Raw genomic sequence first — 16449 nt, forward strand, 5'->3', positions numbered from 1 at the left:
TCGTGAACGTCACCACCGACCCGGGGAAAAGCTTCCCACCGTTCACCCTATCCATGCCTTTCATAATTTTATACACCTCTATTAAGTCTCCCCTCATCCTCCGTCTCTCCAAGGAGAACAACCCCAGTTTCCCCAATCTCTCCTCATAACCAAGCCCCTCCATACCAGGCAACATCCTGGTAAACCTCCTCTGTACTCTCTCCAAAGCCTCCACGTCCTTCTGGTAGTGAGGCGACCAGAACTGGACGCAGTACTCCAAATGCGGCCGAACCAACGTTCTATACATCTGCAACATCAGACCCCAACTCTTATACTCTATGCCCCGTCCTATAAAGGCAAGCATGCCATATGCCTTCTTCACCACCTTCTCCACCTGTGACGTCACCTTCAAAGATCTGTGGACTTGCACACCCAGGTCCCTCTGCGTCTCTACACCCTTTATGGTTCTTCCATTTATCGTGTAGCTCCTCCCTACATTATTCCCACCAAAATGCATCACTTCGCATTTATCAGGATTGAACTCCATCTGCCATTTCCTTGCCCAAATTTCCAGCCTATCTATATCCTTCTGTAGCCTCTGACTATGTTCCTCACTATCTGCAAGTCCTGCCAGTTTTGTGTCGTCCGCAAACTTACTGATCACCCCAGTTACTCCTTCTTCCAGATCATTTATATAAATCACAAACAGCAGAGGTCCCAATACAGAGCCCTGCGGTACACCACTAGTCACAGGCCTCCAGCCGGAAAAAGACCCTTCCACTACCACCCTCTGTCTTCTATGACCAAGCCAGTTCTCCACCCATCTAGTCACCTCCCCCTTTATCCCATGGGATCCAACTTTTTTCACTAGCCTACCATGAGGGACTTTGTCAAACGCCTTACTAAAGTCCATATAGACAACATCCACGGCCCTTCCTTCGTCAACCATTTTGGTCACTTCTTCAAAAAACACCACCAGGTTCGTGAGGCATGACCTCCCTCTCACAAAACCATGTTGACTATCGTTAATGAGTTTATTCCTTTCTAAATGCGCATACATCCTATCTTTAAGAATCTTCTCCAACAACTTCCCCACCACGGACGTCAAGCTCACCGGCCTATAATTACCCGGGTTATCCTTCCTACCCTTCTTAAATAACGGGACCACATTGGCTATCCTCCAATCCTCTGGGACCTCACCTGTGTCCAGTGACGAGACAAAGATTTGCGTCAGAGGCCCAACGATTTCACCTCTCGTCTCCCTGAGCAGCCTTGGATAGATTCCATCAGGCTTTGGTAAGATTCTCTCCATAGAATCCTACAGTGCAGAAGGAGGCCATCCAGGCTCTCTGAGAGAGCATCCTACCCAGGCTCCAGCCCCTCCCTCACTCCCCCCATTCCCATAGCCCCACGCATTTAGTCATGATTCTTCTGCATTAATTGTATTTTCCGTTTCTGAGCCTGATTCGGGATTATGTTTTAGCGACGTGTTTCTTCCAATTGCTTCTGACTCTGAATTACTTAAAGATTTCTTAGGACCTGCTTAGCCTGGAGTTTTAAAGGATTTAGCTCACCTCTGCTTGAACAGCTGACTCTGCACTCTGTGATCTGAAGCTGGTCTTCCTAAGGAGATTCAATGGAGTCTTATAGAACCATAGAATCCCTACAGTGCAGAAAGGGCCATTCAGCCCATTGAGTCTGCACTGAAAGAGCATCTTACCTAACACCCAACCTCAACACCCCACACCCACCTTATCGCCGCATCCCTGTGCATCTGCTGCGGTAAGGAATTTCAAATTTTTGCCTCCAGCTTCCAAACCTTTGGAGCTTTTTCCTGGTGAATTTTCCTCTGTCCTTCAGATTCTGGAGCTTCTTTTCAGGTCAGACTGCTTTTCTCAGTCTTCCAGCATTTCAGCTTTTTTCTGCATTTTCTGCAAGGTCTTTGGTTTTTCCACAATCTGCCACCATGTTGTAGGGTGATGGATACTATTCGATAGGTCTTATGAAGTCTTTGTAGTTATATGTAGGTTAACTGTAAATATTTATTGACTCTCTTAGAACTATTTACAAATGTACTGTGAAGGGTACAAGCTAGGAGCTTTCTCCATGCTTGCTTGGACACATGGCTCTGTCCAACACTAGACTGACCCTGGCTGCCTGTCATGTGCTCACTTACATCACTGTACTTAGTTCCAAATTAACCCTTTATGTGCCAGACCCTTATACAGCATAGTCCAGGCATTTACTCCCTAAAGTCTAGAAGAAAGAGAGATGGACTTATTGAAACATAAAATTCTGAAGGAGCTTGAAATGGTAGATATTGAGAAAGTATTTCCTATGGTTGGGGAATCTAAACGATTGTGGAGGGTGGAAGATGCTGGAGACTGGCCAGGAGAACATTGAAATAGTCAAATCCAGAGTAAGAAAGGCATGAATGGGGGTTTACAGTCACAGGTGGATAGGGTCGTAAAGAGTGCCTTTGGTACATTGGCCTTTATAAATCGGAGTATCGAGTATAAAAGTTGGAGTGTTATGGTAAGGTTATATAAGGCATTGGTGAAGCCGAGTTTGGAGTATTGTGTACAGTTTTGGTCACCTAGTTACAGGAAGGATGTAAATAAGATTGAAAGAGTGCAGAGAAGGTTCACAAGGATGTTGCCGGGACTTGAGAAGCTGAGTTACAGAGAGAGATTGAATAGGTTGGGACTTTATTCCCTGGAGCGTAGAAGATTGAGGGGAGATTTGATAGAGGTGTATAAGATTTTGATGGGTATAGATAGAGTGAATGCAAGCAGGCTTTTTCCGCTGAGGCTAGGGGAGAAAAAAACCAGAGGGCATGGGTTAAGGGTGAAAGGAGAAAAGTTTAAAGGGAATATTAGGGGGGGCTTCTTCACGCAGAGAGTGGTGGGAGTGTGGAATGAGCTGCTAGATAAAGTGGTAAATGCGGGGTCACTTTTAACATTTAAGAAAAACTTGGACGGGTTCATGGATGAGAGGGGTGTGGAGGGATATGGTCCAAGTGCAGGTCAGTGGGACTAGGCATAAAATGGTTTGGCACAGACAAGAAGGGCCAAAAGGCCTGTTTCTGAGCTGTAATTTTCTATGGTTTCTATGGTTCGAAGTAGAAAGCATTTCTCATAGGAAAAATGTTAGAAGAAATTCTTTAGAAAGTTATAGCAGGGCACTTGGATAAGTTCAAGGTAATCAGGCAGAGTCACCATAGCTTTGTGAAAGGGAAATCATGTTTAACCAATTTATTGAAGTTCTTTGAGGAAGGAACACATGCTGTGGATAATGGGGAATCGGGGATGTACTGTATTTAGATTTCCAAAAGACATTTGATAGAGTGCCACATCAAAGGCTATAGCTAAAAATAAAAGCTCATGGTATATTGGGTAACATGTTGACATGGATAGAAAATTGGTTGGAAGCAGAGAGTAAACATAAATGGGTCTTTCTCAGGTTGACAATTTGTAATGAATGGTGTGCCACAGGAATTGGTGCTGGGACCTCAACTGTTTACAATTTATATGAATGATTTGGATGATGGGATGGTTGCAAAATTTGCCGATGACATAAAGATAGGTAGGAAAATAAGTGGTAAAGAGGACATGAGGGCTACAAAAAATATAACTAGGTTAACTGAGTAGGTAAATATCTGGCAAATGGAGTATAATCTGGGAAAATGTGAAATTGTTCATTTTGACAGGAAGAATAAAAGAGAGACATATTATCTAAATGGTAAAAGATTGCAGACCTCTGAGATGCAGAGGGATCTGGGTGTTTTACTGTATAAATCGCAAGTACAGTAAACAATTAGGAAAACTAAAACAAGGTTATCATTTATTGGAATGAGAATCGAATATTAAAGTAGGGATGTTTTGCTTCAGTTATATAGAGCACCAGTGAGACCTGAGTACTGTGTGTTGTACCATATTTAAGGAAGGTTATAAATACTCCGGAAGCAGTTCAGAAAAGGTTTACCAGATGAATATCTGGAATGGGCAGGTTGTCTTATGAGGAAAGGTTCGATAGGTTAGGCTTATATTTGCTGGAGTTTAGAAGAGTATGAGGCAACTTGATTGGAATGTATAAAATCCTGAGGGGTCTTGACAGGGTGGATGTGGAGAAGATTGTGGGAGAATCTGGAACCAGGGGTCATTGATTTAAAACAAACGGTTATCCATTTAAAATGGAGATGATGCACTATCAACACCCAGAGACGGAATCTGGAATAATAGGCTTTTATTAACTATAAAAGGGAACTAACTCTACAGTAAACTCTAACAGAGGGACCGGACCAGAATGAGGCGAAGGGGAGGAGCAACCACCTTTATACCCCAGTGAACAGGGGAGGAGCCTCAGGCAGCACCGGTAGGGGTGTGTCCAGTCATCAGAACATAACAGTGGTTATCAGAACATAACAGTGGTTATCAGAACATAACAGTGGTTTACCACATTCACCCCCTGTTTAAAAAAAAGAGTCCAGCGGGGGTGAGATGGGTGAAACTATATATACAGAGTCACAGATTAAGTCGGTTCGGTGGCTTGATCCACCGCTGCGACCGCCGTAGTGTAGGTTGCGATGTCGGTTCCGATGGCCGCGAAGTCAGTTGCGGAGATTGCGGTGTCGGTTTGGGCGCCAAAACCCGATTATCGGACCCATCCACAGCCTCGTCCAACTGCCGGGTGCGTGGTGACGGTTCCTGGGGCTCAGGCGAGCTGTACACAGGGGTGAGAGGAGTGAGCAGTGACCCTGGCGCTGTTTGGAGACCAAAAGAGTTTGTGGCTGTGGGGTTGAGGGGCGTAGTGGATTCCGGGGCACCCGTGGGTGCCAGGTCTCGAATCGAGACTATGTCCTCTCGCCCTTTGGGATATGCCACGTAGGCATATTGGGGGTTGGCATGGAGGAGCTGGACCCTATCGAACCGGGGATCCGACTTCAGGGTCCGAACATGCCTCCGGAGCAGAACAGGGCTGGAGTACACCAGCCACGACGGTAGGGATGTCCCCGAGGACGACTTCCTGGGGAACGCGAACATTCGTTCGTGGGGAGTGGCATTGGTTGCTGTACACAGGAGGGACCTAATCGAGTGTAGCGCATCAGGGAGGACCTCTTGCCAGCGGGTGACTGGGAGACCCTTAGACTGCAGAGCTAGTAGAACGGCCTTCCAGACTGTTGCGTTCTCTCTTTCCACCTGTCCGTTTCCCCGGGGGTTGTAGCTGGTAGTCCTACTCGAGGCTATGCCTTTAGAGAGTAGGTACTGACGCAGCTCATCACTCATGAAGGAGGATCCCCGGTCGCTGTGGATGTAGCTGGGGTAACCGAACAGAGTGAAGAGACCATGCAGGGCCCTGACAACCGTGGCCGAGGTCATATCCGGGCAGGGAATGGCAAACGGGAAACGTGAATATTCATCTATCACATTCAGAAAATAGATATTGTGGTCAGAAGAGGGGAGGGGCCCTTTGAAGTCGACACTTAGGCGTTCAAAAGGGCGGGTGGCTTTCATGAGGTGCGCTCTATCTGGCCGATAGAAGTGCGGCTTGCACTCTGCGCAGACCTGGCACTGTCTAGTTACAGACCTGACTTCCTCAACGGAGTAGGGAAGGTTGCGGGCTTTAATAAAATGGAAGAGCCTGGTGACCCCCGGGTGGCAGAGGTCATTGTGGAGAGCCTGCAACCGGTCCACCTGCGCGCTGGCACATGTTCCACGGGACAGGGCATCTGGGGGCTCATTGAGCTTCCCGGGCCGGTACAAGATATCGTAATTGTAGGTGGAGAGTTCCATTCTCCAACTCAATATCTTATCATTTTTGATCTTGCCCCGCTGTGTATTGTTGAACATGAAGGCGACGGATCGTTGGTCCGTGAGCAGGGTGAACCGTTTACCGGCTAAGTAATGGCGCCAGTGCCGTACAGCTTCCACTATGGCTTGGGCCTCTTTTTCGACAGAGGAGTGTCGAATGTCAGGGCCTTGGAGGGTTCGGGAAAAGAAGGCCACGGGTCTGCCCGCCTGGTTAAGAGTGGCGGCTAAGGCAAAGTCAGACGCATCGCTCTCCACCTGGAACGGGATGGATTCGTCTATAGCGTGCACCGTGGCCTTCGCGATATCAGCTTTGATGTGGTCAAAGACCAGACGGGCCTCTGCCGTCAGGGGAAAAGAGGCGGATTTGATCAGCGGACGAGCTTTGTGCGCATAATTGGGGACCCACTGGGCATAGTACGAGAAGAAGCCCAGGCATCTTCTCAGTGCTTTGATGCTAGTGGGGAGGGGGAGTTCCAGGAGGGGACGCATATGTTCGGGATTGGGGCCGATGACCCCGTTTTCCACCACGTACCCGAGGATGGCAAGGCGGTGTGTGCGGAATACACACTTCTCCTTATTATAGGTCAGGTTAAGGAGATTTGCTGTGCAGGAATTTGTGGAGGTTGGCGTCGTGGTCCTGCTGATCGTGGCCGCAGATGGTGGCGTTATCCAGGTACAGGAAGGTAGCCCATAGCCCGTTCTGGTCCACCATTCGGTCCATCTCACGCTGGAAGACCGAGACCCCATTGGTGACGCCGAAAAGGACCCTAAGGAAATGGTATAGGCGACCATCCACCTCAAAGGCCGTATATGGCCTGTGCTCCGGGCGGATGGGGAGCTGGTGGTATGCCGACTTCAAGTCAATGGTGGAGAACACCCGATAGTGCGCAATCTGATTGACCATGTCAGATATGCGAGGAAGGGGGTATGCGTCCAGCTGCGTGTATCGATTAATGGTCTGACTGGAGTCAATGACCATTCTGTGTTTCTCACCAGACTTTATGACTACCACTTGAGCTCTCCAGGGGCTGGTACTGGCCTGAATGATCCCCTCCTTGAGGAGCTGTTGGACCTCGGACCTGATAAAGGCCTTGTCTCCAGCACTATACCGCCTGCTCTTGGTGGCGATAGGCTTGCAACCAAGGGCAAGATTAGTGAACAGAGAGGGAGGGGTGATTTTAAGAGTCGAGAGACTGCAGGTTGTGCGCGGTGGGCAATTTCGAAACTGCTGGTTGCAGACGGAGAGCGGGGGAAGAGGCCCATTATAAATCATAGTCACACTCCTCAGGTGGGTTAGGAAATCCAGCCCCAAGAGTACAGCCGCGCAGAGATGAGGCAGCATGAGGAGCCTGAAATTCTCATATACCGTGCCCCTCACCATCAGGGTCACTACGCAGTATCCGAGGACATTTACGGAGCGGGATTGCGATGCCATGGAGATCGTTTGTTTGACGGGCCGCACGGAAAGGGTATATCGACTCACCGTATCAGGGTGAATAAAGCTCTCCGTGCTCCCACTGTCAAACAAACAATGCTCCACGTGGCCATTTACCTGGATGTCCATTATGGACCTGGCGAGTTGGTGAGGCTGGGACTGGTCCAGGGTAATCGTGCCACTGTCGAGGCATGCGAGAAGTCACGGGCTGCTGATGATGTCGGAGATGGCGGCCCCCGCGGGTCGCACGTGGCTGATGTCATCCAAGATGGCGGCCCCCGTGGGTCGCACGCGGCTGATGTCGTTCAAGATGGCGGCCCCCGCGGGCCGCACGCGGCGCTACTGGACCTTGAGGTGGACTTTGCCCGGCAGACCTTCGCATAGTGGCCCTTCTTCCCACACACGGAGCAGAACAAATCCTTTGCCGGGCAGTTTTGCGGGGGGTGCTTTTCCAAGCCGCAGAAGTAGCATTTTGGACCACTGGAGACTGCCGCGGCGGTAGAGTCGTGGACTGCACATGGCGTGGTGTTGGTCAGGGGCCCACTTGAGTACTGGGGAGGTAGTGGCAGCGGTGCCCACGATGCGCTCACGTGGTCGGGGGTGTAAGCTTCGAGATTATGGGAGGCCAGCTCCAGCGATTCGGTTAGAGCCACGGTTTTTTGCAGGTCCAGCTCACCCTGCTCCAGCAGCCGCTGTCGGATATAACTCGACCGGATGCCCGTGACGTAGGCGTCCCGGATGAAGTCCTCCGCGTTTTGGGCGCCTGATACTGCCGTACAGTTGCAGGCCCAGGCGAGTACCCGCAATGCGCGCAGAAATTGGTCGCACGACTCACCCCGGCTGTTGTCGGCGTGTAGCTAGGAAATGTCTTACGTAGACCTCATTAGGCCGCTTGTGGTATTGGCCTTTTAGCAGTTCGATTGCGGCCGTATACGTGTCGCCGTCCCGGATGGTAGCATACACAACGGCGCTTACTCGTGCATGGAGCACATGGAGTTTGTCAGCCTCAGACTGGACGACAGCGGAGGCATCGAGGAAAGCCTGGAAACATTTTAGCCAGTGATCAAAACTATCAGAGGCTCCCACGACTTGAGGGTCCAGCTCGGGTTTGTCTGGCTTCAAGAGTTGCTCCATCACAAGAAAATTTTAATATAGTTAATAAAATTGATGCACTATCAACACCCAGAGATGGAATCTGGAATATTAGGCTTTTATTAACTATAAAAGGGAACTAACTCTACAGTAAACTCTAACCGAGGGACCGGACCAGAATGAGGCGAAGGGGAGGAGCAGCCACCTTTATACCCCATGAACAGGAGAGGAGCCTCAGGCAGCACCGGTAGGGGTGTGTCCAGTCATCAGAACATAACAGTGGTTATCAGGACATAACAGTGGTTTACCACAGGAGATAAGGCAAATTTTCTTCACTGAGGATTGTGAGTCTTTGGAACACTTTTCCTGAGAAGGTGGTGGAAGCAGAGTCTTTGAATATTTTTAAGGCAGAGCTGGATAGGTTCTTGGTAAAAAAAGAGGGTGTTAGGTTATTGGGGTAGGGGGGATTCAAATTTGAGGTTATTATGAGATCAACTGTGATCTTATTAAATAGCGGAGCAGGCTTGAGGGGCCTACTGCTCCTTGTTCATATGTTCATAGGGAGACATTGATGAAGACAGATGATATTTTAGATATGAAAGTAGACTACCCTGGCGATGAAGCAGATATGCCACCATGAAGTATTGTGCATTGTGATTAGAGAGTGTTTGATGTGAAAACAAACAAGTGTAAAGAAAGACCAGGTTGTTGCTTAGAAACCAAAGGCCACTTTGAGGTATGAATCATTTTTGAGTTTAGTTTAAGCTGGATCAAATCAGTTGGAACTAAATAACTGGAGGGGAAGCAGTTTTCACAGAGACTGCCAGAAGCAGAGATGCAGAACAAGATGCAGAAAGCAAGTTCTAGAAGTTAAAGAACAGAAAGTTCTAGAAACTAGGGAACAAAAAGAGAAGTCCCAGGAAGACAGATGTCAAAAGGAAAAAAGGGATTGGAAACTGAACAAGGTACAGTTCACTGAAGATAAAGAAAGGGGCAAAGAGAGAGGCTCTTAGTTAAAGACAGAGTTGAAAGATGCAGACCTGATAAAATTGACTAACGAGAAGCCAGACATCTAAAGTTATCCTAAGATTGGTAATCTTAGTACAACCTGTGAAGCAGTAGTGTTCTGTCAGCATGGCTGGGTACTTGTGAGATTGTATGGAAGCTTGAATGCAAGTGGCAATCTAAGGCAGAAGAATACTGAAAGGAGAGATTGAAATTCTGGAAGTGGATCATTTCTTTTGATTGGGAGAAGATTCTAAGATGTGTCTTTTTGACAGTGAAGTTTCATGTTTTCACTTGTGTGGAAATTGGAGTTCCACTGAGGTCACTTGGCTGACAGAGCAATAAGCATCTGGGGGGATTTGAGGAGAAATCCACAGAAATTATATTGGCTGCATCTGTCACTTGGTTGCAGAGTGGGGTGTGTCGGACCACAGTTGGTCTATTGGGTTACAGGGAGTGTGTAAAAAAAAATTACTGAATTCATCACTGTGAATGGGGGCTGAGGCCCATAGGGAATCATTGATTGATCTCCCTGTGGGTTTCATTGAGTATGAGTTCCCCGGTAACAGGCAGTGGCCTGTCCAGCTGGAACTCATTACCTGAGCCTTTTACAAGGCAGGCACAGGACTGGGACTGCTGAACTGTAGCCCAGGCCAGGACTGGGACTGCTGAACTGTAGCCCAGGCCAGGACTGGGACTGCTGAACTGTAGCCCAGGCCAGGACTGGGACTGCTGAACTGTAGCCCAGGCCAGGACTGGGACTGCTGAACTGTAGCCCAGGCCAGGACTGGTATGTGTACACCATGGTCATGGTTCACTTTGCAATTCTGTAATAAACTATGTTCCTTTCCAGTCAAAATTCCTGAGTCATTAAAAGGCCCTTTGTCACTTCTCAGTATTTGTGGAACTCCAAAAGAAGTGAAAGTTTTGTCAAGCTTCTTTTCATTGAAATAGTCCAGGGTTTCTCAAGTACATTTTTTTACTTGTCTTCCTGTGGAGCCAAGAGGAAAAAAAAGCGATCCTTCAGCTCCACAACATTATCTGTGTGCTACTACTAGCTTTCAGTTTTCTACTTTAATGTGTCTTCATAGAATCCTCTTCACTTTGCTGCTGTTCTTCTGGCAGTATTTTATTTGTTTAAGAGATGCGGTCATCGCTGGAAGAGTCAGTATTTATCATCCATCTTTAATTGTCCTTTATCCTGTGAGGCCTCCATGAGTAGGTTTAGAAAGGGAAAATTATGCAGCATGTAGCATTCCACCATAACCTTCGAGACCCTGGTCAGACTCTATTTCATGTCACCTGCAGATAGATTCCAGGTACTTGAAATGTACCTTCAGCACGCCAGTGCAGTTTTGTTTATTTCTTTCATTGGATGTGGGCATCGTTGCTAGGCCAACATTTGTTGCCCCTCCCTAATTACCCTTGAGAAGGTGGTGGTGAGCTGCCTTCTTAAATCACGGCAGTCCATGTGATGTAGGTGCACCCACAGTGCAAATTCAGATGGAGTTCCAGCATTTTGCCCCAGTTGCAGTGAAGGGACAGCAAGTCGGAATGGTGCGTGGCTTGAAGGGAAACTTGCAGGTGGTGATGTTTCCGTGCATCTGCAACACTTCTAGATGGTGGAGATTGTGGATTTACAAGGTACTGTCAAAGGCACAACTCTTGGTGAGTTGCTTCAGTGCACCTTGGAGATGGTGCATACTGCTGTCACTTTCCGTCAGTGGTAGAAGGAGTGAATGAGGTGCCGGGCAAACGGGTTGCTTTATCTTGCATGCTGTCAAGCTTCCTGAGTGCTGTTGGAGCTGTGGTCATCCAGGCAAATGCAGAGTATTCCATCATACTCCTGACTTGTGCTCAGTGATGACTATGATGGACGTATGCTATTGTATGATTTACAAAATTATGCTCAGCCAATTGATTGCAATTAATTTTGTACCATAAATCCACTAAATTAGTACAACTTCGTGTTTTATGTTGTTGCAATGCTTAATTCTTAGAATTCATTCATTATCACAGTCAAAATAGAAAAGTATCAATTTCCAAATTTGGAAACAAGCCTTTTAAATTAAAATGACAGACGTGTACAGAAGAAAAGAGTTAATAATGAACTTCAAGGACTAATCTGTTAAATCCACAACAAATATAATAGACATTGTTTAGAGTTTATTTATGTTATATTTTCAGATTTCTTTCCAATATTTCTAATTGGCGGACAGATGCCTATTATATGCTATTAATTATTTGCATATCCATTGCACTTGCGCACAGTTAGGATTTTATTTAACATGCATATTTTTAAAAAACCACGAATTATCATAGTAAATATGAAAACCTGAAACTAACTGCAGCATTAACTGAGAATGTGTACCCTCCAAACTATAAAAATAACCTAGCTGTTTAATTAAATATTTTTTCACAATCTGGTTACTGTATAATAATTCATTAATAATCTCTAATAAATTAAACCTGCAATTAATGTTTTTGAATAAAAATAAACCTAAATCAATTTTAAATCAACTACATATTTCTATATGGGGCAAAAATATTCTTACTTCTCAGAATATGCAGTTTGGCTCTTAATTATTTTGTCACAAAATTTCAAGTATAACATTCAAAAGTATAACTACAATGGGCTAAAACACCTTGTTTATTCAAATTAGTGCCAGTCCGCTGGAGCAGAAAACTAGGCCAGAGTCTGCATACACCAGGTCCTGGGGTTTTGCTTAATTTTCCAGATAATCATGGAGTGGTGCCTACTTTTATCTTGGTTATTGAAGTAAATGGAGCAGGAATTGAAACCTGGTATGGAAACATGCCACATCTGGGCCCTCATAGAGGCCTTCATAGAGACCCAAAATATCCTTTGTGATGGTACACCTGGTAAAAGCAGATATATTGACCAGCTCGATGCCAGTCAAGAAGCCCACCCATATGTCAGGCCACAATCTTGAAGATGCTCAGAATATGTTGTTAAATGTTTGACGATAGCTGCCTTCTAAAGGTCGGAGGGTGGTGGGTGGAGGGTTGGTGTAGAGGCAACTTAAAGATGCTGCTAGTTTGGACATAACACTTTTCCCTGGGTCTTGGATTACATGCCAGGCCTTCTAGCCTCTTTGGCATGGGGAGTTCCCAGTGTTGCCACAAGCATGTAAATCACTGGGCTTCCATCTGACAAACTTTGGCAGAGTTAGCAGCAGAGGTCCTGGGTTAGGGAACTTATACCATGAGGCTTTTTGGAACTCGTGTCTTACAAACCTGTGAACAAGTAAAATATTTCACTTTGTATAATAACAGTAATAATGCCATGAGGAATCAAAGCCAATCTATAGAACAAAAGGCCCTGAGAATACCTAATTGAATATTGTTCTTGTATCTGGAATGTTGACAAGAACAGTAGCAGACTCTGAGCAGTCATTAGGAATAATCCATTAGTATAAACTAAATTACTGTACACAAATGGAAAGATAATTTTGATTTATAGAATTATTGAATCATAGAATTGTTACAGCACAATAGGACATTTGGCCCAATACATCCATGCTGGCTCTCTTAAGGAGCATGTATTGTCACTCTTCTCTCCATGTCCTTGTGCATTAAATATAAACATACAAAATAGGAGCAGAGGTAGGTCATTTGACCCTTCAAGCCTGCTCAGCCATTTAGTCAGATCATGGCTGATCTATTTGTGTTGAATTCTACATTTCCTATCTATCCCCAATAACCTTTGATTCCCTTCCCAACAAGAATTTATGTCTTAAAAATATTCAGTGGCCCCACTTCCACTGTTGACTGAGACAGAATGTTCCAAAGTCGCAAAACCCGCAGAGAAAATCCTTTCTATAAGAACATTTTAAAGAGGTAATTTAACACCTGGAGCTTATGACATTAACCAGGGCCAATCTCTACTGTGGTGTGGAATGGAGTGCTGCAGTGATTTTGAAGGTTTCCATGTGTCGATGGGACATGGATATCAAAGTGACCAGGGTACTTTAAAGCGTTTAAAGGATAGAGACAATAATGAATATCTTTCCCAGAATGGTGTCTGAAATCACTCACTTAACCTATTGATATCCCATTGTAGCCTCCTTGTGTCCTTTTCACATCTTACCTTCCTACTTGTGTTTGTGTCATCAGCAAATTTAGCATCCATATCTTTGGTCCCTTCATTCAAATCATTTATATGAATTGTAAAAAGTTGAGGCCCCGGCACTAATACTATAGCACATCACTTACTACGTTGTACAAACTTGAAAATGACCCATTTATGCTTACTCTCTGTTTCCTATTATCTAGCCAGTCTTCTATCTATGCCAACGTGTTACCCCCACACTATGAGCTTTTATTTTTCGCAATAATCTTTGATGTGGCACTGTAACAAATGCCTTCTGGGAATCTAAATATAGTACTTAACCCGTTCCCCTTTATCCACAGCATTTGTTACTTCCTCAAATAACTCCAGTAAATTGGTTAAATATGATTTCCCTTTCACAAAACCATGTTGAATATGCTGGATTACTTTGAATTATACCAAGTGCCCTGCTATAATGTCTTTAATAATAGCTTCCAATATTTTCTCTTTGACAGCTTACTGATCTGTAGTTCCCTGCTTTCTCCCTCCCTTTTTGAATAAAGGAGTTACATTCACTATCGCTATTTTACAATCTAATGGAACCTTCCTGAATCTAGCGAATTTTGGAAAATTAAAACAATTGCATAAACTATCTCACAAGCCACTTCTTTTAAGATCCCAGGATGAAGTCCATCAGTACTTGGGGTCTTGTCCCCTGCAGCTCCAACAATTTTCTCAGTACCACTTCCCTGGTGATTGTTATTTTCCCAATTTCATCCTTCCATCCTATTCCCTGATTTACAGTTATTTCTGCGATGTTACTTGTATCCTCGATAGTAAAGAGTAACACAAAATACTTGTTCAATTCATCTGCCATCTCCTTATTTTCCATTGTTAATTCCCCAGGCAGGACCATAGCTCACTTTTTTAACTATTTTCTTTTTAAAATATGTATTGGAACTCTTACTATCTGTCACCCATCTTTGTGTAATCATATGCTTTTTTTTAAGTTTGATTATTTTTAAGTTAGCCATGGGTGGTGGTGAGATCTCCCCTTCACAGAATCATAGAATCCCTGCAGTGCAGAAGGAGGCCATTTGGCCCATCAAATCTGCACCAACAACAATCCCACCCAGGCCCCATAACCCCATATATTTACCCTGCTAGTCTCCCTGACACTAAGGGGCAATTTAGCATGGCCAATCAACCTAACCCACACATCTTTGGAGTGTGGGAGGAAACCGAAGAACCCAAAGAAAACCCACGCAAACACGGGGAGAACGTGCAAACTCCACACAGACAGTGACCGAAGGCCAGAATTGAACCCAGGTCCCTGGCGCTGTGAGGCAGCAGTGCTAACCACTATGCCAACATGCCACCCTTTGTATTGGAATCTATCTATTCTGCGTATTCTGAAATATCCCCTTAAATGTTCATCACTGCATCTCTATTAACCTTTTCCTTAACCTAATTTGCCAGTTAGCTAACTGTGCCCCCAGAACGGCCCTATTTAAAATACTAGCCTTGGATTCACTCTTCACTCCCTCAAACTGAAGTACAGTTCTGATCACTTCACTACAGAAAGGATTTATTCTATATTAGTTCAATCAAATATGACATTAACAGACTTTCAAATCCAATATAATAGAACTAACACACAAGTTGTTTTGTAAAACATATCTAAAATTCAACATTATATATATATACAATGTATTCTTACATATAAAATATATTATTCCATATAAAATGTATTATGCCATATATTATATTTTCTAGGTTCAATTAGTACATATTAATCTTGTCACATCAGCCTAAATGTTAAAAGAAATGGACACTGCCTCTTCAGTCAACTTTCTCTAGTTCGTATTTTAAATCTGTTGGTCAGAGGTAGTCAAAGAATATATACTATGTGAAAAATCATCCTGCCCCCACACACTCCTGTGACCTATTTAAAAGTAGCATTTTCCATTAGAGCAGGACCTGGAAATAACTGTAGCTGAGAATTCCCACAATGTTTCTATTTCCAGATTGCAACTTATCTAGTTGTAAAGAGAAATATTGATTATTATTAGCATCTCTTAGTTGTCTCTCATCTGCATTTTATGTCCATATATCATTTTAGAGTATATGGCAATGGAGATGTATAGTTTTCCTTTAAAACGTCATAACAAATAACAATAATTTGTTGCTGATTCATAGACCCTGAAGTCTGTAAGTGTTCTGCCAGTGTCCTGCTGTAACTGCAGAAGGAGAATAACAAATCTTCAGGCAAATGGCAGAGGCCCAGTTACGCTGAACTCCACCCTTTCAGGTGAATGGCAGATTGGGCACTGATCCACTGGCAATAACTCCCTTAGTTCCCACTCCTGTTTCTGTGCAAGTGTTCCAATAGCATTATTTGCAAACTTGTGTGTGGAGGGAACCTGTGTAACACTCACAAAAGTCAAAAGATTGCGGGGCTGGTAAATATCAGAGGTGCATTTGACTAGGCCTCATATAAATGAGATGCCCCTTCCCCCAACCTGATCTAGTGACTGCAAATTCTGTCTGGTTTAGCACTATTGAGTGTGAACCTGACTGCAATATCAGAATAATGACCAAGGAAATTGCACAGTTATAGTTACAAAAACATATAAATTTTCATAAAGCATATTTTTGAAAACAGTTATTTATAATACAATGTAATGCCTATGTAACAATAGTGATTGCTGTTTGAAAATAATCCATTTAGACAGTAAAGCATTTTCGAACATCCGGAGGACATGATAAGGTGCTATGTAAATGTAATTTTTTTCTTTCGTCTTACACATAAATGAGTTTAAGCAAAGAGCATCGCTGACATTTTTACTTAACATTGCAGTTTAAATTTTGAGTATTGGAAAAAAATGTTCTGCTCAGACAGCGAAGACTCGCTAATAATTTGTAATTAAATTCCCAAGTCAGTTTTCAGTTGTATTTCTTCAATATTTGTGAATTCCATGTATAAAATTTACTTTGAAAAATGTGAGATAGCCTCTCTTTTAAAACAGTTTGCCAACGTTTTATAGGAATTTTCT

Source organism: Mustelus asterias, chromosome 1 (assembly GCF_964213995.1).
Source record: "Mustelus asterias chromosome 1, sMusAst1.hap1.1, whole genome shotgun sequence".
NCBI lineage: Eukaryota > Metazoa > Chordata > Chondrichthyes > Carcharhiniformes > Triakidae > Mustelus > Mustelus asterias.